Genomic DNA, 23,535 nt, shown 5'->3' with positions numbered 1-23,535 from the left:
TATCCTGGAGATGCAAGAGAAAACTGGAACTCACCCATTTTGGGGAGCTTGTTCAACCACATAAACACTGGTTCTGGTAAGTGCCATTTGGGAATCTTCCTTCTAGCCCATTAGCATAGGGTCCTGGTATCAACAACCAGCTTGTCAGCACCAGTACTGAAATGCCAAAGGCCAAGAAACTAGCCAGGCAGAGTTGCAGCCTCACTTTCTAGCAGGCAGGCTGCCTTAAGACCTCCTAATCTCACAGCCACCCCAAGACATGGGCCTGTCTACTAGAGAGCCCAAGATCTAGCCTGACAAACCAGTACACAAGCACTAGCCCTAGGATTCCCATAACCCTGCAGCTAGAGACTCCAGTACACAACGCTGCCTACCAGCGGGGCAGGCACCAGCCTTGAAACCCCCTGAGGTCCTGAAGAAGCCCACCACCCAACCCACACAACAATTCTGGGACCCTCAGGTCCCTATAGCCAGAGGCCCTGGGACCTGGCTCTACCTAGTGAGCCAGCAGTATTTCCAGGAAAAAGACTATAACAAGAGACAAAGAAGGATATTACATAATGACCAAGGGATTAATCCAAGAAGAAGATATGCATGGTCAGGGCATGGACTGGGGCAGACGCAGCCCTGGTCAGAGTTCCAGACCACTCCAAAGATACCAGCATGGAAAGCAACTTTTAAAAAATAGCTTTGCATTTTTCAGGCAACAAGAAATACCCCAAAAGCAAAATATTTAAGGCAATACGTTTTCCTAGTAAACTTTAACTGGAAAGTCAAGATTTAAAGACAATACTTAGCCTACAGACTTTCTTTTAAGGATATGTTTTATAGGTGGAGTTGTCTTGAAAAGAATTGGATATTAGAAAAAGGGCTGGAACCATTACTGAACTATTGTCATACTATAATTCAGATATAAAATATAAGCTTCTTCACCATGTCTGAGAGCGTTTTCCAGTACTGTAATTTTGATTCTGGTTGAGGATGCCACCTGAATTCTCCCAGGTAATGTCAAACTCTACATCCAGGACTATCACTGAGGTTTTGTTCCAAAGCAATAGGGCACAAGTTTATAAAGCAGTGGGCTGCTGCTGCTGCTAAGTCGCTTCAGTCGTGTCCGACTCTGTGTGACCCCATAGACGGCAGCCCACCAGGCTCCCCTGTCCCTGGGATTCTCCAGGCAAGAACACTGGAGTGGGTTGCCATTGCCTTCTCCAATGCATGAAAGTGAAAAGTGAAAGTGAAGTCGCTCAGTCGCGTCCCGACTCTTAGCGACCTCATGGACTGCAGCCCACCAGGCTCCTCTGTCCATGGGATTTTCCAGGCAAGAGTACTAGAGTAGGGTGCCATCACCTTGGGCTAGTAGTATGCAAAGAAATAAAAAACTTTCTTCGGATGAAACCCAACCAATGAAAAGAAATTAATTGTGAAGTATGTACAGAAGTAAGAGTAGCAATCACTTTAGCCATCTGTCTGAAATGCACTCACACCCATAAAGCAAACTCAATGAAGGAAAAACAACAATACTAAATTTTGGACCCATGCCCAGGGCCTTTTTCAACTAAATATGGAAATAGATATTTAAGTCCCTGGTGCATTTTGTATCCATTGTCCAGGTGGTTTCTGTGGTTCTGCCTCCCACAACATGACTGTTTCTTCTCCCCCGGCAAAAAGCTCTCTCCATCTATGCTGACTGCATCAGTTGAATTCCATTCAATTATGCAGGGATCCAGGAAAGCGGACATAATTCAAACCAGAGACAGTGAACTACTTAGTATTTTAGATTTGTCCCAGTTTCTAATGGCCTATCAACTATGGCAGAGAAGAGTTTTTAGAGTTGGTTTATTTTGAAAGCTAAATAGAAACAACAGTTGCTCGTTTATTTAGATCTCCTGATTATTTAATATTAACAGTATAAGTTTCCTTGGAGAGTCTGACATGAGAAGGAGTTTAACTTACATGTGTTTTTAAAAAATAGGGCAACCAAGATAAGGAGACATTTCCTTACTCACAGCAACCACACGTAATAAGGCTTAGTTAGCCCTGGCTGATATTGGTCTCCATGGTGACACCACAAGATTGACACTTGAACTACTGCCACGTTTGATGGCAAGATGAGCTGATCTAAAGGGTCCCCCTTTCTTGTGTTGGGCTGAAGCTGAGCAGAGAAAATGGCTGTGGAACACCTTGGAAAAGAAGAAAGTTTCCAGAAGAAAGACTGGACTTCCTGACAATGAGGTCAAGTGAGGATGAAGTTGTTTTAATTTGATAAGTAAAAAATGGTGACCTAGTTTGTATCACAAATTGATTTTAAAAAAAGAGAATATGAGACATACGGATAAAACTTTTGTTTCTGACATCTCATAAACTACATCAATACTGTGACTGTAATCAAAGTGTTGCCATATTCTGCTTGTATGTATGAACCAATAGTTTATTTAATATATTCTCTTTTAACTAGAGAGGAGTCATGATAATTCAACATAACTTGTATTTATACAGTACCGTTTACAAACATTTCTAATTGTAAAATTCATGGGGCAACAGTAAAAATGCCTTCCAGGGAAGTGAATGTTTGGGATTGGCCCTCACACTGTGAAAGATATTTAATTCTGTGGACTCATATCAAACGATTTTAAGAAAACTGCCACAGTACGAAGGAATAATTATGATTATTTAACCAGGACTTTATAAAGATAGGTCCTGGTGGAACTTGCCATGACCATTAATTTCGGCAATAGCAATCAAGTCACAACTAGAGGGCCTGGGTCAGGGCTGGGGTGGACGGAGGTGGGAAAGTAATGTTGGAGGAATGGAAAACAAGGGGAAAAGATCATCAAATCCTTTTTTTGTGCTGGGTCTTTGTTTTGAGGTTAAACTTTTGCTGTATATGCTACCATCAACTCAACAATGCTATAATATTTATGCTTCTCAATGTGGCTTATCCAAGCTGTTTCTGTGGTTCTGCCTCCCACAATATGACTGCTTCTTATCCCCAGGCAGTCATCTGGAGATGCTCTCTCCATCTATGCTGACTACATCAATTGAATTGCATTCAATTATGCAGGGATCCAGGAAAGTGGATTCTCATGTAGATTCCAGGCTTCCTAAAAGAAGTACCCTGGAGTATTCACACTTCTTTTACTTTTTAATAATAATAAATTTTTAAAAGCCCATTCTTCTGCGACTTGTGATTTCTCAGTGTGTATATGTGTGTGTTCCTTAAATCTTAAATTAGGAAAGAAAATTATAACAACCTGCTTTTGGACTCAAAATAGAGCACAAATGGAAAAAATAAGAATCACTTAGACAAGATTTATTACCATAAAATACACTACTCATTGGTTCCTTATAGATTTGTTAGGCAAAAGGGCAGGTGATTCACACCAGGAAGATACATTAATAGATTGCTTCTCTTTCTAGTAGGAAATGGTGTTTATTATCAATTTTGCAAGCCAGGCACTGTCCAAGCACTTACATAACATATAAGGATTTTTTTTCACTTCCGGAAATGAATTGGCTCTTTATGTCACCCTCTTACATGTGTTCATCCATATGTGTTCAAGTTTCCATTAACACATACATGAAAGTCTCTGTAACTTATACAGGTTAGTTGTTCCTAGATTGCTCAAGTAACTAAAATTAATCAAGCCTTTGTCTTGCTGGATGCACACAGAAAAATGTTTTTGTGGTCCACTCAGTCGTGTCTGACTCTTTGCGACCCCATGGATGGCAGCACACCAGGCTTCCCTATCCTTCACTATTTCCTGAAGTTTGCTTAGACTCGTGTCCATTGAGTCCATGATGCCAATGTTGGTTATTTGGAAATAGCTTATACTTGGGTACTGATTTCCCACATAAGTCAATGGATTATAGGGGACATTATAATAACTGGCTGGCAAAACTGATAACAAACACCATTTCCTACTGGAAAGAGAAGCAATCTATTAATGTATCTTCCTGGTGTGAACCACCTGCCCTTTTGCCTAACAAATCTATAACAAGGCTATAAGGAACCGATGAGTAGATACATCTGCTGTTCTATGGGTAGAAAAATTATCTTTGACTCTGAGACTTATGATCTCATACTTGAATAAGACCTAAATTGAGTGAGTTCTGTCATGTGTTCTCATGACTCACGCTATCTAAAAAACATTTCAGGGTCAATTCTAGTGAAAAAATTCACTAAGAGACTGGAAATGTCTTCTGAATATTTTGGCAAATTTTGCAATGAAAATAAACTGTTCAAAGAAATATAGCTATATGCATTTAAAATGAGACCTCTGGAATTGAGGGACATAAGGCAAATGCCATAGTTTAAGACCCTCCCTCCCCTACTTAATAAAAGCACCTATATTTCACCAGAAATAAAATTTTATTAGTAACATGTCAAATATGCCTTAAAATACAGTGACCTTTCTTCTTCTTCTAAGTTTAAAAAACAATTCAATAAAAACTAAATCATGACCCAAATATTTTAAATGTGAAAAAGACATATTTTAGATTATGTAACAGATACACATTTTCCCACACAAATGTTGTAGAACACCATCTGTTTGGTTTTTTAGTGCATTCCACAGAACTAAATTTCTGCTTTTCTCCTTTCATTTTGTGACAAACTTATGGCACTATATTTCACAATAGCTATACCAAATTTAAGACCAAAAGAGAGCCTGACAAAAATCACTTGGCATGCTCAAATCAGACAATTCAGGTGACTCCCTCATTCACACCAATCCTCCACCCCTCACTCAGACACCAACAGCTTAAGAGAAACAGAATGTCTGTACCAAAGGGAGGACTTTTCATGGCATAAAACTCAAGAAAGAGTTCAAGACAAGAAGATGAAGTTCCAGGTACCATTTTCAGTTCAGGTTTCCCAAATTCTTCAACCCACGTGGATCCTCAAGAATGGTACATCACTACCTCCTTATCCCCTTTCTGCACTTGATGTAGATAAAATTTATAAATCATTTTCTAGGGATTTTACTGTATAGAATATTGTCATATTTGTGGCCAATTTGAAAAATTAGCTTATGATACTTCTTGCCTTTCATTTCTTTGAAGAAAAAATTTCTATGGAAAAGCAGACATGAATGCATATGCTTTGAAAGTAGTAAGACTGTAGACTTGAGTGTATATTTTCATTCTCGAAGCCATGTAGAGCATTGCTACTCAAAGTGTACTCAGTGAGCCAGCAGCACCCATATCCTCTAGGAAGCTTGAGAAACGCAGACTCTCAGACTCCACACCAGGCCTACTAAAAAGAGTTTGTATTCTAATTTGATGTCTCATGACTTGTATGCACAAGATTTGAAAAGTGTTAATGTAGAGGAATGTTCTTTACCCACTCAACTGTAGAATAATCTTTATGGAAAGACAGAAACTTTAATGGAGAAATACAATCCAAAGGGTTCAACCATGAAGGGACAAACTTTTAGACATGGCCCACTTAATAAGGAAATAATAATCATGAGACATGTCACATTGCTGATTTACAGTAATGAAGTTTGATGGGAAAAAAGAACATAAATTTAAATTTCAAATATTACATAAATACTCATGAACCAACTGCTTGAATTAATTACACATGATCTTCCATTGTTTCCAACCTAAGGTATTTAGCAAAACATGTAGAAATTATAACTGTTACACTGAACTCCAGAAACATAAAGATTACCTTAGTAGATAGTTATTTAATGACTATGTCGAGTAGTATTTAAAATAATTCTATCAAGAAACTGTGAAGGATTCTAGTTTGATACACTCTGGAAACCTTTCTCAAGAGGGTTCAACCAGTACTGCAAATTGTTGCTTTCTTCCAAATAGTTTTGAACAAATCAGTATCAAGAGTATAAAGTAGATAACTAATAACCTGCTATATACGACAGGGAACTTTACTCTACTTCATTCTTTATGGGAAAAGAATCTTTAAAAACAAAGAGTGGATAAATGTATATATATAACGGATTCACTTTGCCGTACACCTGAAACTAACACAGCATTGTAAATCAACTATACACCAATCAAAATTTTTAAAAAAGATAGGGGAGAGAGTATTAGAACCATAAGCTCCACTTCCAACAGACTGAAAAGACAGAGCTTGGCTGAGCTGTGACTCAGAAAGGAAGCAACTGGGAGAGGAGCATGCCTCTAGTAGCTGATGTTAAGAAATCCCGAGGTTCATTTTAGCAATTTACCAATACAAGGCAAATTAAAGAAAACTGCCCTTTAATTTGAACACATTATATACAACCCTCAGACTGTGATTTCCTGATTCTGCTATCCCTTCAGGGATATCGTTGACAATATTAACCTGATATAAGCCACGTAAAGTACATCAAAGCTAGAGAGGTCGGGGAGGAGGAATTGTTCTGCACTTTCACTGGTCTCCCTTCCTCACCTACAACCTCTTGTGCCCCAGGGATGAGCGACACCTCCCTTCCGCAGTACTGGTTTTCTCTCATTCTTCCAAGTATAAAATACACTGCAAAGCAGAATGTACTCTTCTTCCACTCTGAAATCTAGCTCAGTATACCTTCTCTTCTCCCTGTGCCTCTTCTTGGCTACAAACACCTTTGGAGATACATGTTTGATAACCATCCCATAGTTTGGAAAAGAGAAATGCAAGTGCTACTCGCAGTAAAGAATTCTTACATTTTAAAATGAAACCAAATATCTCCGAGTTCCTTTCTCATCAATGAACAGCTTGGACAAAAGAATTGTGCATCATTCACCTATGTATCCTCAACCCTGGCACCATGCCCGACTCATAACTGTTAATCAATAAATGGTGGGGAATTGCACTTATTTCCAAGTCCTCTAGCACTGACTTTATTACATCTTGGGATGCACACTGAAATCTGTTCATGTGCTTGAGATTAACCACATGTACACCGGCTCACTCACCATTTAGTCTTTCTTCCAACTTAATTTCTATTTTTCCTTTTCTCATCCACCCAAGGAGTTCCATTTTAGGAATATTTTGTAGTGGTACCACATTTCAAATAATCTATGTACTGAATAGAATCTAGTCTTATGCATCATTGGTGAATAAAAGAGAAGATCAATACTGTGCGTATTCAGATTTGGGGAGTACAGCAGACATAGGAAAGAACAATTGAGTATAGCAAGCAAGCAACAACCCTCACACAAAACGACTTTCGCTTTCACTTACTAATTCTATTCCTCATATCTCTGCACCTCCCCCTCCTTTTTTCTTCCTCTTTTTTCCTCTCTGTTTCTTTTTCTTCTTCTTTATGAGAACTTAAGGCTGTTTGGGCACCCACAAAATTAGTCTACATTACCAAAGGCATTCATACATTTCCCATCCTATCTTACCTTAAGCATGGCTCTTGTCACCAAAGAAAGGGTGTCCAGGTTCAGAAAAGTTGTCACTGTTTTCAAAACTTGCCATTGTCTTCCTACCTTTGCATCTCCCATAACAGATCGTGCAGGATGGAGACAGTAGAGCAGGCCCTTATGTAATAGGTTGCCATGGTAAAATCACAGCAATCTTATTGGTTAACTCAGACAAGTTTAAATAGTTTAAATACAAATTATAATTTTTCAATGAGTCAAGATAACATTAGTCAGATCCTTATCTACGAATTGTTTATTGGAAAAGAAATTAAATGCTCTAAAAGATAGTTTTTAAATAACCTGGTTTGAAATCAACACATATTTCTTAAAAAAGAGAAGCATATTCACAAATACCAATGAATTCTAAGACAGTTCCTTCTCTGTATATGAATGTAAAATTCAGAGAGCTCAGTTAATGATGTCATCAAATAAAACAGATTTTATGTCTGTTACAGGTTCATTGCCCAAGAGTTCTTGCTTTAAGATTTCGGACAAACAGTAAATTTTACAATATTACACTTTCTTGGTAATTTTTTCTCCCCCTCTCTTTTCAATCCCCAAGTATACACATTTATATCCTCAAACAGTTTCAGTATGTTGCATTTTTGTAAGTCATATCTATTAGCACTGGTGTGTTTTTTTCTTATAGATACTGTTCTAAACCAAGCCAAATGTCCCTATTGATAAGAAGTTTTAAACTATTAGAGAACTAATTCTATTTTTCAAAGTACATAATTATCCTATAAAATTTAGAGTCTTCAATTAATATTTCCATTATTTAAGAAAACTACATTTTAATAAACACATTCTGGGAAGTAAGGTATGGTATAAGTAGTGAAATAAATTTTTTGAAATTTGGTAACAAATTTTGCCCTTAAATTAATTTTTAAATATATTTGTATGTCAAAGCTATCTCACCATTCATACTAAATTGCCTTAAAAATTAGCCCCAACTATAATATTTTAATTTGTTCCAAATCATTTTTCTCTAATTCTGACTGAGCAATTAAATAGAAACCTGATAATTTTATCAGTTATATATCTATGTGGTCTTTAACAATGCATGCTAATTAGGGAACTCATATTCTTTATACCAAAAGCATCCATGTTAATCACCCTGATAATTCATTAGAGGGAGCAAGTAGTGAATCAAAACTAAAAACAAAATTCTCTTGAAGAGATAAAGACCTTCTTGATTACAAGATGGCATTCAACAAGGGAAGATACAATGTTGAAAAGTCACAATGTTTAGAAAAGTCACATATGTTTGTGAAAACATATGACCACTGAAGGCCCAAGCAGTGCCCTTGACTATTACTATCATGTATGTAGAAAGTGCTCTGAAAGCACGTTAGTAAGCAAATCATTCCAAATCCCTTTAATAATGTTCTTCCATGTCCTGTATAATCCTTACTTTAGGTTCTTATCTTCATTATCATAGTCTATCTAACACTCATCTTTGGGTCTTTGGTATTTTCTTAAATGTACCTTTGGCACCTAGTTTTCCAATCTGTTTTATCAGTTAATGACAATTCTTTAAATGATGTGCGCCATGGAACATAAGTCCAGACATTGAAATCAGACATTTCACTCAAACCTCAAAGAACATCATGAACCATTTCAAACAGTTTCAGGAATCTATGCAACTTGTTAACTAATTATCTTTCAAATTGCAAAATATAGGAACTTATCTCAACTTCACTACTAAAGGCATTCTGAAACGTTTTGTCAAATAGTGAACGGTCGACTATTATACAAAAATCAGTGCAAAGATTCATCTAGACAGCCTTAAATGAACTCTCAGATGAAGAAATAACATCATGTAGGATTTCTTGTTCTCACCATTTTTTTGCAGATAAGATTCTCTAAAGATATCTGCCTATTAAAATCAAAGATGACCTGCCCACCCATTTCCTGAGCTTCATGGCCTGTAAATGTGACATCATAAATAAATTTAAATGCAACTAAAGGCCAACCACAAATTTTAATTGACCCCTAGAACTTAGAGATAAGCCTATCTGCAAGGCTATTTTATAAATTCCACTTCTAAAGAGAAAATTCTATGAAGCAAAAAAAAAAAAAGAAAGAAAGAAATGTAAAATGGATCAGTGTGGAGTGTTCTGGTTGTTAACATTCAGCAGTTAAATTGTAGAAGGTTGGTCACATCTTGAATTGCCACTAATGGTAAAAGGAGAATGGTGTCAATTATTTGGCACAATGCTTGACAAACCAAAGCATTTCAGAAAGGACTGACCCTTCCTTTCATCATTTACAGAAAATTCAATTTGGTCCACCCTTAATTCTCGGGGACAAGAAATTATCTGTTTAATATGAATCTGTTACTTTCCACGAGAAGTGGTAGAATTTGGAAATAGGTGGTTTGAAATGTTTAAATCTGCAAAGGAACTTATTTAGGTCCCTTCCTACATACACGATCTTAAAAAAAAAAAAAGCAAGAAAACTTAGCTTCTAAAGCACTTATTCTCTGCTTTATAATACGTGGACATATTTTCAATTTGGCTGGATGATACTAAGGACTGCTGAATAATAACCAGGGTTCTCTCCAATCAGTTCAGCATGCATCTCATCTCTGATCTCAAGGGCACTGATAATTAGCGCCTTATGTTAACATCTTCACTATGAACAGTTCAGGCATTTAGAAACAGGTATCAATGGACTTTAACAGTTAATTTAATTCATTTTATAAATAAGCAACTGAGAATTTTGCTCCAAGTGGCTGCTAGTGTAGCCCATTCCATAAATGGCATTCTCCGAAGCATAAGGCACAATATGATACGAATGCAGCTCTTCGTAATAGAGAGACTGAGAACAGCATTCCTGTACCATAAACTTCAGCCGTTTTCTTGTATCAGAATAAGCAGTCTTATAACAGGGAGCTTCTTTAAAGTATTCATAGCTCTCTTTCTCCGTCTCTAGATGGATCTTCCTCAGCAAATTGTTAATTAACACAGACCTTCTTAAGTAGGTTTCTGGGTCTTCAAGAAATCTGAGCTTCTCCAGCGAAAGTTTAAGAATGCAAGTCCTGTCCTCAGGCAATATCAGGTGCTGAAAAGCAAATACAACCATCATTCAATCGACATTTTAGAAAAATGAAAACAAGAGCTTTTGCTATTGACAAGACTCAAACAAAATTTAAAAGTATACCCTTACTTTTGGAAAATACCCATGGTAATCTTGATGTAAATCTTCTTCTTCTGCATATTTTCTCTTAAAGTAGGCTACTTTCGACGTTGTTAATGTATATGTTAATACTTTTGTTGGATAAGCTAAACAAAATAAAATAATTGGAGAAAAGTCAGATTTTAACTTTAGCAAAAGAGTGTTTGAAAGAGCGTTTAAAAACAAAAGTTTTTTGTTTTACTATAGCAAAAGGGTGTTTAAAAGAGTGTTTAAAAACAAAAGTTCTACTTGTCAAAGTAAACTAGTGACCCCAGAAACTAACATTCTCTCTTTACTTACTACGCAACTTACTTATCAAGCAGTGAAGAAGTCAGTGGCAATTGTCCTGTGGCTAAGAAGCCTGTTTGCAGGCAAATGACACTATTCAGACATGCAGCCCCTCAGAAACAAAGTGTTAGAATTATAATACATTCTTGAAGTGTTAGTAACTATGTCTGTCCAACTCTTTGCAATCCCATGGACTGTAGCCTGCCATGCTCCTCTGTCCATGGAATTCTCCAGGCAAGAATACTGGAATGGGTAGCCTTTCCCATCTCCAGGGGATCTTCCTAACCCAGGGATCTTTCACACTGCAAGCATATTCTTTATTGTGTGAGCCACCAGGAAAGCCCCTAATCCTCTACTTAATGTCATGCCATTTAATGTCAAAAAATATCCACATTTGAAATTGATGCACAAAATGAATGGAAAGAGATGTTATTTTTCATCATGCTTTTCATTATACTGCTTCCATAACAGAAGGCATTTAATGTTCCTCGGTTAATCAAATCTAGCAAAATGGTTGGTGACCCAATTATATACTTTAAAGAAATAATTGCATGTCTACAGACAAACCCTATTATATGGTCATGGTATAACCATCCTCATAACACCTGGCTTAGCATAGGTTAATCATAAGCAAACAGTTCAAATATCATACTGATTAGAAAACTTGACCTTGGTATAATTTTTAAAGGAAAAATGTTGTCCTCTCCTTTAATACGCTATTGTTGAAAATCCTAACTTGTTTAGGGAAGGATGGTGTTCTGAAGGCCGATTTTCAGAGGCTTGGTTTAAAGGGAATTTTTAGTATGTACACTAGGTGGCGCTCTTATCATGGAAAAGAGGCAAGTATAGTCTTGAAACCTAAAGATATACAGAAGGCGCTTCCCAGGGAAAGCACTGAGTGAATTTAGAACAGAAATTGAATCCAGTTCACAGTACTCATTCAACCTCAGTAGACCAGATCAGAAAACAAATTTATACTTAAGCATTATCAATTTTACCCTTAAACACACCTTTGAATATTTCTGGGTGTTGAGACCATTTGATTCAAAGAATGAGTAGTTTATTAATGTGTTGGCTAAATAAATTCATGGTTAAAACATTTGATGTTTTTTCCCTGACATCTTGAATTTTTTAAATCTTAACTATTAAAAACATACTCTTTAAAAACATGACTCTTCTCAGTTTTTCCTCCTTTTGGTGGCATCTGTATAACATTTCCTGTAGCTTTTTGTAGCTGGGTGGTTTTCCTTAACCAGTAGAAAAATCTACCAAAAAAAAAATCACACCTAAAACTTTCCAAATTTTCACTGGCACCGCTGTGGATTATAAACCCAAGAGAGTCTTAAATTAGAGTTGGCATGTTCTGTAAGGGAAATTAGAATTTTAAACCACTGGTGTGTCTGACCTAAAAAGAGATGAATGTGTAATGATCATTGACAACTGAAAAAGTCAGTACACAATTCCTGAGTTCAGTTAGCACATCTCAGTTTATATGAAATTTTCACAGATTTCAGAGGTTAGAAAAAAAGGAAAACAAAATTATTTGTAATGAAAACATCAATGAACCTAGTTTTCTCAGGGGCTATTTTTTTTAGTTAACATTTTCTTAGGCATATTTTTGAGCTTCTCCGGTGACTCAGATGATAAAGAATCTGCCTGCAATGAGGGAGATCTAGGTTCAATCCCTGGATTGGGAAGCTCCCCTGGAGAAGGGAATAGCTACCCACTCCAGTACTCTTGCCTGGAGAATCCCATGGGCAGAGGTGCCTGGCGGGCTACAGTCCATGGGGATGCAAAGAGTCAAGTATGACTGAGCTGCTGACACACGAACATTAGGTATATTTTTAAAGGACTGAATCAATAAGTAGGCGAAACTTTGGGTTATTCTGTGATAACAATTAATTATTACTTATTGCTTTTTTAAATTTTTTAAACTTTTTACTCTATATTAGAGTATAGCCTGTTAACAATATTGTGATAGTTTCAGGTGGACAGCAAAGGGACTTAGCCATACATATACATCCGTTCTTCCCCAAACTCCCCTTCCACCCAGGCTGTCACATAACATTTAGTAGAGTTCCCTGTGCTATATAGCAGGACTTTGTTGGTTAACCATTTTAAATATAGCAGTGGGTACATGTTGATTCCCAATTCCCTATCTCTTCCCCTCATTCTTCCCCTGGGCAACCACAAGAATTACTGATTTCTTTTAAACCACTTAACCCGTTGATGCCATTATGGTTCTCAAAAGTTAGGAAGCATCAGAATTGTCTCTCTTAAAAACACAAATTGCTGGGTCCCACCCCCAGAACTTCTAATTCATTGTGTCTGGGCTAGGAGCAGAGAATTTCTATTTCTCACAAATTCCCAGGGAATGCTGAAGTTGCAGACCTGGGGACCGAATTTTGAAAGCCTCTATGTCATAGCATTAGGCAAGTGTAGTAGCACTACAACAGCAAGTGGAAAACAGAACGTTCAGCCCATCAACTGATTGCCTAATCGTGAGACTGCCAAGCAATTGACTTGATTGATTTTTGTTGTTGTTATTGTGACATTGGCTACATTGACTTAGATGTTTTAGCTTTATGAGCAAAGCCGGACTCCATTTAAACTAGTAGTGAAAAATGAATGAGATCACTTTTCAACATAAATTCCTCGGTTCACATTAAGAAATATCAATGATTGACACTTATTAGCATTATAAACGACTGGACAGGTCACTAATTTTTTTTTTTTAACAAGGCTCGATGAATTACTATAGTGCAAGAAAGGGTGAGGAAAGATTTGGAAATATATATGTATATATATTCACATATATATTTGGAAGGAAACACATATTCATTTATTTTACAAAGTAATGTAATGTCTACAGCATTAATAGCCAAGTAAAGACCTTTTAGTGAATGACACAAGGCAGGGCAGGTGGCAATTTGGAGAAACAAGTGTCAAATAAACCAAGTGATGATCTGGTAAAATACTTTTTATTTAACAACAAGACCAAAAAATACATATGGTCCCAAGCAAGGTTCATAAAGATTCTGTCTGCTGTATTCAGGCAGTTATCCTAAGATAGAGAATGTATTGGACCCTGGAAACACAGTAAATTCTCAGGGGTTTAGATTTGTGTCTCAGCTCTGTGGGCGACACACTTAGCCACTTAGTTTATTGCTCTTAAAAAATACCCCCATGGGTTGTTGAAATGCTGAAAAGCTTTCACAGCTGGTATCCATTCGACAATTACTTCCTTGCATGCTGTTTAGCTATTCGCAATGTTTTCGGCATCAAATTTTGGAGGATGCTTTTAGCCACTTTGAGGCTAAAATATATAGCAAACATAAGTTCCTACATCTGTTTTCTTGGCTGGATGAGAATTCAAAAATTTCAGAGCTGGGAACTATTTATTGATCACATGGTTCCGCCTCCATGATCTGCAGATGGGGAAACTGAGACCCAGAAAGGTTCAGTGGTTTTCAATTTGGTGTGTGTGGCTGAGTCTGGGTTTTGAAGGCAGATGGAAGTGGTCCAGATCCATCACTTCTTAGCTGTGTGACCTTGAGAAACTTACATGAACGCTCCACAAACTTCATTTGTAAAGTGGGGATAGAAATAATACTGGCTCACAGGATCACTGAAATAATTCGTGGAAAGTGACTGGCATTATGCCCAGAATATAGTAAGCACTCAATCAATCCTAGTTCTTATTATGGCCAATAGGCACAGATCTATCCCAGAAGCAAATCCTAGCCTGGCCTCCTAGCTTTGACCCTAAGATTCTTTCTACCACCCTGCCTCCTAGAGATACTGGATTATAATGAGAGACTTAAATCTGTGTTTGTGTGTGTGTGTGCATGCTCAGCTGTGACCGACTCTTTGCAACCCCATGGACTGTAGCCCACCAGGCTCCTCTGTCCATGGGATTCTCCAGGCAAGAATACTGGAGTGGGTTGCCATTTCCTCCTCCAGGGCATCTTCCTGACCCAGGGATAAAACTCAGGTCTACTGCATTTCCTGCATTGGCAGGTGGATTATTTTCCACTGAACCAACTGGGAAGCCCCAGCTAGAGAGTTAAATGACTGCAAAAGTGTATTTCAAATGATCAAGATGAAAATAGCACAGATACTATAACAGCTCCAAGAAAATGTTTCTAGATATATTGTCACTGGTTATACATTTCAGGTGAAGGAAATATAATTGTTTTCTAAAATATCCAAATAGTTATTTGGAGAACTAAAGTTACTCTGAATTTCCAAATAAGTTTGGCTGTTATGACCCAGTAAACATATGTAAATCTATTTTTATAATTCTCCCATAACTAAAAAGCCCAGCTCAACCCAGCCTGTTATTCAAATAAAGCTGATGAAATAGACAAGAAAAAGTAAAATGGCCTTATGTCTTCATAGTCCATGTCCTGAACTCTGAGAACAGCATATAAATTATAAAACTTAATGAGGCTGAGCCTAAATTTATCTCTGAAAGTAAAATGGCTAATGCTGACTTGAATATTCAAATTGTTTTTAATACTTTAACCTCTGGGTACATAAAATATCTGTGCCAACCTCAATGTCTTTCCTAGTCTAAAACGTCAACAAACAAATGAAAAGTCACAGAACAAAATGACCATCCTTGTCATTCAAGTTCTGACAAAACAATTTATACATATTTCTTTAAATAAATGTTTAAAAAGTAATTACAAATGGTTGCTTAAATGCTCTTTCTTACTCTTCTGCTTCTGCTTCCAGACAACTGAAATCCCATTAGCGCACAAGTGATTTCATTTGGTGCACAGCCCACGGGCAGTACATTAAGGAAAAATCATCAGCAAATTAATTTACAAACACTTCAAGAATACAGACGATCATAAAAGGACAACTCCTGTGATAGTAAAACCATTCTTCGTCCAAGACTGTAAAAAACCTAAGAAACGGTAAAGAAGTGATGAATTTAACATATCTTAATTTTGGTAAGGTTTTCATTTTCTACCCCACAATACTTTAATCAAAACAGAAATACCACAAAAACAGAGTTTAGACCATCCTATTGGCTGTATGCATCTGTACCCAAAGTCAAAGGAAGAGTTTGATCAATGGGGAAAATAAAGAGCTTCTAGTCAGATCAACAACCAATCCGTGATGTGGACAAACCACGTGACTCAGCTCAGTCTCTCAATGATTTCTCTTTGCCTAGCGTTAGCCTGGCATGAGCTTTAAAAAAGTATGTATCCCTACATATCTACATAATGCTTTCCCAATGACAAAGCTACTGAAATCCTTCCTTAAGTGCCATGGGCACACCTGTTTACAGAGAGCTACTCTACCTCTTAATGTTAGTTACATTCTGCAATCTTGCTCCATTGGCTACAGACACTTCAGTACGATCTTCTGGGGTCACTGGTTCTGATCCCAGTAGTACAATTTATTTTCTTAGTGACTTAGGACCAAGTATTTAATCTCAAAGAACCCTGAGTTTCCTCATTGATTCAGTTCAGTCATTCAGTCATGTCCAACTCTGCGACGTCATGGACTTCAGCACACCAGGCTTCCCTGTCCATCATCAACTGGAGCTTGCACAAACTCATGTCATCGAGTCAGTGATGCCATCCAATCATCTCATCTTCTGTCATCCCCTTCTCCTCCTGCCTTCAATCTTTCCCAGGATCAGGGTCTTTTCCAATGAGTCAGTTCTCATTGACTAAGTGAGGCCAAATATCAAAATCATTGAGTTGTGTGTGGATTAAATGAGATGTTTAAAAAGCACTGAGAACCTGTCATACATCCACATATTTTCTGCTCAATATTACATATTACTATTGCAGTGGCCTCATTTTTGAAGCGATATATGTGAGTGTATACATGCCACTCAGCAGCACTGTGTTGTATGGAGGACATCTGTCCTCTCTTTAGTGTTAAGCAGAGGATGCATGAAACATCCGTGAGTGGATTCAGGAAGACAGACAGGTGCAATATGCAAGGCTGTAATGCTACGTCTTCTGTAGACCTTTAGCTTTGCTGATGCTTAGCAATATCCCATCAATTTTCTCCCTCATAACCTCTTGCCTGGCACCTTTCTGGATAATATGTTCTAGAGGAGCAGAAATCATTGCCAGTTTTTAGCTGTGACTCAATGGAGCAACCTGTTCCTTCAGAAGTATCTTCCACCCCAGGCACATGGTTGATCCTACTGGCAGTTTAAAATTACCAATAAGTTGCAGCTTCTGGAAAACTTTCCTAGGAACTTCCAAGGGATACTGACAGCCAGGGAGTTACAGATTTTTTTTTCAAGAAACTAGCAGCATAAAAGAGAGCCCCAAGCACAGATATGTAATATTAAATAAAAGACCATTTGATGTTCCACATGCCTACCTTGTTTCACTGGTGATGGTCTTGGAACCAAAGAGAACATCTTTAAATGGACAGGATCAGCCAGGTAACCATATTTACCTTTGATACTGCACTGAAGCCTACATGAGGAGATCTGGCCCTACTAATGAGAGAGACCTAGCACAGCAGGTTCCTGGGGCAAGTTTTGTGACTTATCACCCCTCAGAAGTGCATTCCTTATTTTGAAGGATGAGGCTCCCTTACACTCTACCTTTTACCTTAGAAAGTGGGAATGAATCAGAAAGAAACCTGGCAAAGCAACCACGTTGACAGGTGGAGGTGACAAGAAATATCAGCAGTGTCTAGGGAAATGCTCTACTTCCTTAGGTACCCCAGTCTGTTGCTCAAAGAGAAGGGTTTTAAATCCCTGCTATGTGTATGGAAGTAGCCTTTTTTTTTTTTTTGAAGTATAGTTGATTTATAATGTTAGTTTCAAAGTAAATCTACTATACATAAATGCATATCCAGTCTTTCTTTTAGATTATTTTTCCATGCAGATCACTAGAGTATTGAGTAGATTTTCCAGTGCTACACAGGAGGTCCATTTAGTTATCTATTTTATATGTAGTAGTGTGTCTATGTTAATCCCAATCTTTCAATTTATCCCCCCTTATATCCTGATAACCAAAAGTTTATGTTCTACATCTGTAACTCTATTTCCATTTTATAGGTAAGTTAACTGGTACCCTTTTTTATACTCCATATATAATATGATATTTGTTTTTCTCTGTCTGACTTACTTCACTCAGTTTGACAATCTCTAGGTCCATCCGTGTTGCCTCAAATAGCGTCATTTCATTCTTTTCTAAGGTTGAGTAATATTCCATTGTATATATGCACCTGCTGCTGCTGCTGTTATTCAGACACTAAGTCATGCCCAACTTTTTGTACCCCATGGACTATAGCCCACCAGGCTCCATGGGGTTCTCCAGGCAAGAAGACGAGCGGGTTGTCATTTCCTTCTTCAGGGGATCTTCCTAACCCAGGGATTGAACCCAGGGATCAAACCCACTTCTGCATTGCAGGTAGACTCTTTTACTACTGAGACACCCAGGAAGAATATATGTACCACATCTTTGCTTCCATGTCCTCATGGCTATTATAAATAGTGCTAAGGTATCACCTTACACTAGTAAGAATGGCCATAATACAAAAAAAAAAAAATCTATAAACAATAAATGCTGGAGAGGGTGTGGAGAAAAGGGAACCCTCTCACACTGTTGATGGGAATGTAAACTGAACAGTCATATAGAAAATAGTACAAAGATTCCTTAAAAAAACTAAAAACACAGCTACCATATGATCCAGTTATCCCACTCCTGGGCATATATCCAAATTTGAAAAGATTTACTTAATTTTACAAATTTACTTAATTTGAAAAGATCCATGCACCCCAATGTTCAAAGCAGTAGTCTTTTCAAAAGTACCTCATGTGTAACACCCTCATTTTCTTCCACTTTGATACTACCATCGAGTTTGGGTATATCACCAAAAACATTAAGCCAAATATCCAGACGTGTTGTAGAAAAACATAAATTAGAACTAATCATTAACTTTACTCACTAAAATAGAGTCATTCCTCAATATCAGGGCACTGGTTCCAGGGCCCCCACAGATACCCAAATCTATAGATGCTCAGGTCCCTCATATAAACTTGTGTTGTACAATTGGCCCTCATATTTGTGGGTTCCATGCCCTTGAACATCTTGCTCTGGAGTTGGTTCTCTGCCCTCACTCATAACTGCCTCATTTATGTCACCACCTGGAGTTGTTGTGGTGATAAAATGTTCTTTATTCACAGGGCACCTTTATTCTAAAGAGTGATAGATACTTCTTTAAATTACGTTGTGTTCAACTCATGCATACCACTTAGTAGATGTCTTATCCCCCACATAAGATATTAAGCCATAAAGTGGTATAATAAGGCTCCAGGTTTCTTAGTCCTGATTCTCTTTGCAACGTCCCCAACTTTTCTTCACATCTTAACCCATGCCCCCTTTTAATAAACATTTAAAAAGTATTCTGATACACCACCATGGAGGGGATTTTACAGGTTCCCTACCCCTCCTCCCCTCTTGATTATCACTAATATTTAGAAGATTCATATATTTCTACCTACCAAGAAGATTTATTTTTTTGCATTTTACTTTCTATAATTTATACCATGAGAAAAGGTTTAATTTTTTCTAAGTACATTACAATACTGAACATAACACTAGCAGATCCTTTGTTAATATCCTCCTACCACTCCTATTGAGAATTATGGCAGCAAACTAGCTAACTGCTTTTAGCCTGTTAAATTTAATCATGAAAAATTAAAAAATAATTGTGTTAGACTAAAAAGTGGAAACATTAATGCAATGTATTGAGACTATCTAGATAGACAGCTTATTAAAAATAAGACGGAAGGCAGGGAGTGCTGACAAAAATTAGCTCCTCCCAATATCTAAAGGGGTACTTCTTCAGTTTTCGTATTGCACAGTTATGGTAAATCTGCCCCTGCTTCTGCAATCATTATACAGGCTTTCTCCGGGGTTCTGAAGCATATGCTTTGACAGATACAACAATCTGAACCGGTTGTGCCTTGGTTCTAGAGCTATTGTTTGGGTGTTGGTATTTTGACAGTGAAAGCCAGCTGGCATGAGGCCTCAGTGGAAAGCCCAGATGTAGAGGCAATGGCCTCAGCATCTTAAACCTTTCAACGTTTCTCCATGTTTCAAAGCATCTTCTAAATCCCACGAAAGTAACATGACATAAAACTGAATGCAGAATGATTTCATGAACACCTAAAAACTTCCAAATGGAGTACTGGATGAAAAATTGAAACTAAAAAAAAATTGAAACTAGAACTTGATTTCAGTTATAACTTGCTTGGTCTCAGCCTTAAGTCTTAGTATACTCCTAAGCCTTAAGTATACTCCTCTCTGTAAGACATGGTATGTTCAAGTACAGCTGGTCTTCCCATTAACAAGAGTGACTAGTTACATTGACAAGAGAGACTAGCTACACTGGCTAATTACAAACTTGTGAAATATTTTTTCATGCTCTTAGAATCTACTAATGTCTCTAGGATTAAATGCTTAGGTTATAATGATTTGTTTTTGTTTATTTAAAACACCATGATAATATTTTCTGGTGAATGACTTGAAATAGATATGGTCATCAAGATTTCATAGTAAATATTCTGCACATTATACATTCATGATGGAATCAAAATTAAAATTTAAGAACTCCTTTCACTTGACCTTTTGATTATGACAGTGGTTTCAATGAAAGAGCAGACTCATTCACATAAATTGAAGGGCCCTGAATGATTTTAAACTTCTATGCATATTAAATAGGGATAGGATGTATATAAATTACTAATGCAAAGGCTAATAATGTATATACATGAGCCAATACTTATGGTTGCTTTACTCAAACTTTCCTCAGATTGATAGCATGACTAGAACTCTATATGCATCTCATGTCAGCTGACAGTAAATCTTATTGGTCTCTGGATTTGTTTCTCACCATAAAATGTAGTAATTATGGTGGAGGAAGGAAAACAGGTGGATGGTGCTAAAGACTAACGAAACAAGCATTTCGGGACTCAAGCAGTAATCTTTAGTGCTTAAAATTATTAAGCTACAGATATTTCAATAAGTGATTAAAGAGACCAGTACTTGTAAAGTCTTATGACATCCACAAAAACTAAACAACCAGATTAGAATAAATTTTCAAATAGGTTTCTGAATAAAATTGTTCGATTATTTATTTTTGCAAAAGGAGGTAAGGAAAGAGAAGAAATGTGCCATGGTATATTTTTATGTATTTAATTATAATCTGCTAGACTGGTTACCTACAGGAACTGCACATGGATAGCTCAGTACATGTGAAAGCTACACTGGAGGGCTCAGTAAAAGACTATGTTATATTCTGAAAATTGAGTTAAAATGCTTGACACTCATGGGTTTCTATCACAATGACTTTAATGCAAACTAAATTTTAAAAATCACCACATTCTCTTTTTGCAAAGAGCTCTCTTTATTGCCTTCATTTCGGACATGTACCAATGTGCTCATAGGGTTTCCGCTTGACATGTTCGCCAAGCCAGGCTACCTAATTTGGCCCCACCCTACTCATATGAGTCTTCAAGAGGAAAATCTGCCAGCCCACAAATGTCCTTTCTACAGAAAACCTCTGTTGACTTCTACCCAGCAACCATCTATATAAACAACCCCTTATATTGATCTTGTAAGTTATGGTAATGCTGCATTAGCATTTATTTCTCTGGATACATATTTAAACAGTAATTTCTTTTAAACTAGTGATTACCTGGTAATGCTGAATCAATCTGAAAAGTGTATTTCTAGGACAGCTTCAGAAAATCTGGTGAAAGTTCCCCTTTTCACAGTGAGCATTTCTCAAAGCCTCAGACTCATGAATGGCTACCTGAGATTTTGAAACAAGGAGAGAAACACAAATAACATTGGAAGAGTCAGAACTGCACTGACTTGAACTGGTTATCAAGTCAGGAGAAGGCATGCAATAGGAAGACACTAAGATGTTTGAGGTGGAGTTGATCTGGACCAAAGAAGTAAGTAAACCTTCAAAAACACAGTTACTATAAGGTTCTCCATTTAATTTAATTGTAAACATGAGGACTCGTAACTATTCTAAGAAATGTGGAAAGAAATGATATCTCATCAAATATTTACTGGGCAATTATTTGGGGGATGTTATTAGTAGGTTGATTAAAAAAACCAGGTATAATTAGTTCTTTAAATGCCAGATTTTTGTATGATTTCAAGAAATATTCTCTCTAAAGTAACAATTCAGCAGTTACCTCAAAACAGACTTACTCAATCGTTCACCAGAATACACACTATTTCTCCCAAGATTTGAAATTGTCAAAGGGTACTTTATCTTTGAAGACAGTTTTTCTTTAAAGGGCCATGTTTAACTGCACCTTTATTTTTACATGGATGTATGCTTACAGATCTCATCATCTTCTATATTTAGAGAGATGAGCTTTCCAAAGGAAGATAGGCAGCCAATGAGGAGGATCCCATTAAAAGAGAGGTGAGTTACTATGGTTACTTTTCAGGAGATTGAGTAACAGTGAACTGGCTGCTCCTAGCCAAATGGACCCTTTCCAGAGCAGGACCTAAAAAGAATGTTGCTCTCCATACGTGTTGATTCAATTAGCCGAAGCTACACTATCCTTTTCGCCTTAACCACAGGTTTTCTTTGGGAGCTCACTGCTTCCAGCGCTCCTAGCTGCACACAGGCAGTAAAGTCAAAGGAAAAACAGGACTGAAAACTTCCAAGCACAAACCTAACAGCGATGGGCAGGGGCATCTGCAGGAACAATCCCAAGATTTAAAGAAGAAAAATCAAATTATATTGTTCGGGACCACCAGCTAGCTACTTTTCAATGGCTGGGGCGGGGTGGGATCCCAGAACACGTCCCGATCCACGCCCTCAAGGAAAGAGTCTTTTCTGACCCTGGGGCGGGCACCTGGCTGGATAAGTTCAGACATACCTTGCAAGCTGGGTCCACTCACCAGGAGACCGGAGCATGCACCTGTTTCATAAAGGCGCGGGGTTAGGTGCTCCCTCCCGCTTTTACGGCGCTGTCACTCTTCAGAAGGGCACTGACGGCGACAGCGACGGCGGTGGCGGCGGCGCGACAGTGGCAGCGGCGGCAACTGCAGCTCGGCGGGCAGCCCTGGCTCCTGCAGGTCCGTCCCTCCAGTCTCTGAAGCGCCTCTCGCTCGGGGTTCGCAACGCGAGGCAGGCGCGCAGCTGTTCTCAGCTCGCATTGGACCAGAGGGAGCAGATGTTATCCGGTTGCTAGGAGCGTTGCTAGGAGGCGATGACGCCCCTCCACAGCTCGGGAGCAACTTTTCTGCAGGTCGGTGCGCTGGTGGGGGCTGCTGGGAGGAAGGTTTAAGAGCAGCAACCAGGAAGGTGGCGAACAAAGAGCCCCAAATGGAGGGTCCTGTGCTCGCCTGAACTGAGGCCTGAAGAGCCGGTTGGGTTGCTGCGGTCGGGTGAACGCCGTGGCTCTGCGTGCCGGGCTTCAGGCCCTGGTCTGCTGGACTGGGCAGGTGATGATGGCCGCGCCTCTTATGTGAGGGTCACTCGCTGTAGGCCCTGGCTGAGTGTCCTGTAGAAGGATCGGGTTTGGGCATGCGAGAGGGTTGGCACTTCCAGCGGCTGAAGAAGCAGCAGGACTCTGTTAGTGCCTCTAGACCCGCTGGGATGCTATTCACCTTGGGGCAGGTCCCTGGCAAGGTGAGAGAGGAAGGGGTGTGCGTGTGTGAGGAGGTGAGGCGCATGGGA

The 23,535-nt window shown here is 38.2% G+C and overlaps 1 long non-coding RNA gene across 1 annotated transcript; it reads right to left on the bottom strand.

Moving 5' to 3' along the window:
• Nucleotides 1-7,594: 7,594 nt before the first annotated feature.
• Nucleotides 7,595-23,013, bottom strand: MGC148318 (Putative UPF0730 protein encoded by LINC00643 homolog). The gene is made up of 4 exons (NR_038117.1): nt 22,733-23,013; nt 21,523-21,639; nt 10,531-10,646; nt 7,595-10,425 (listed from the first exon to the last, which is right to left on the bottom strand). It is a non-coding gene; the product is annotated as a Putative UPF0730 protein encoded by LINC00643 homolog (long non-coding RNA).
• Nucleotides 23,014-23,535: the final 522 nt, after the last annotated feature.

This window comes from Bos taurus, chromosome 10 (assembly GCF_002263795.3).
Source record: "Bos taurus isolate L1 Dominette 01449 registration number 42190680 breed Hereford chromosome 10, ARS-UCD2.0, whole genome shotgun sequence".
In the NCBI taxonomy this organism is placed as follows: domain Eukaryota; kingdom Metazoa; phylum Chordata; class Mammalia; order Artiodactyla; family Bovidae; genus Bos; species Bos taurus.
Note: the sequence above shows the minus strand (reverse complement) of the source record. Positions and strands in the feature narration are given on the sequence as shown.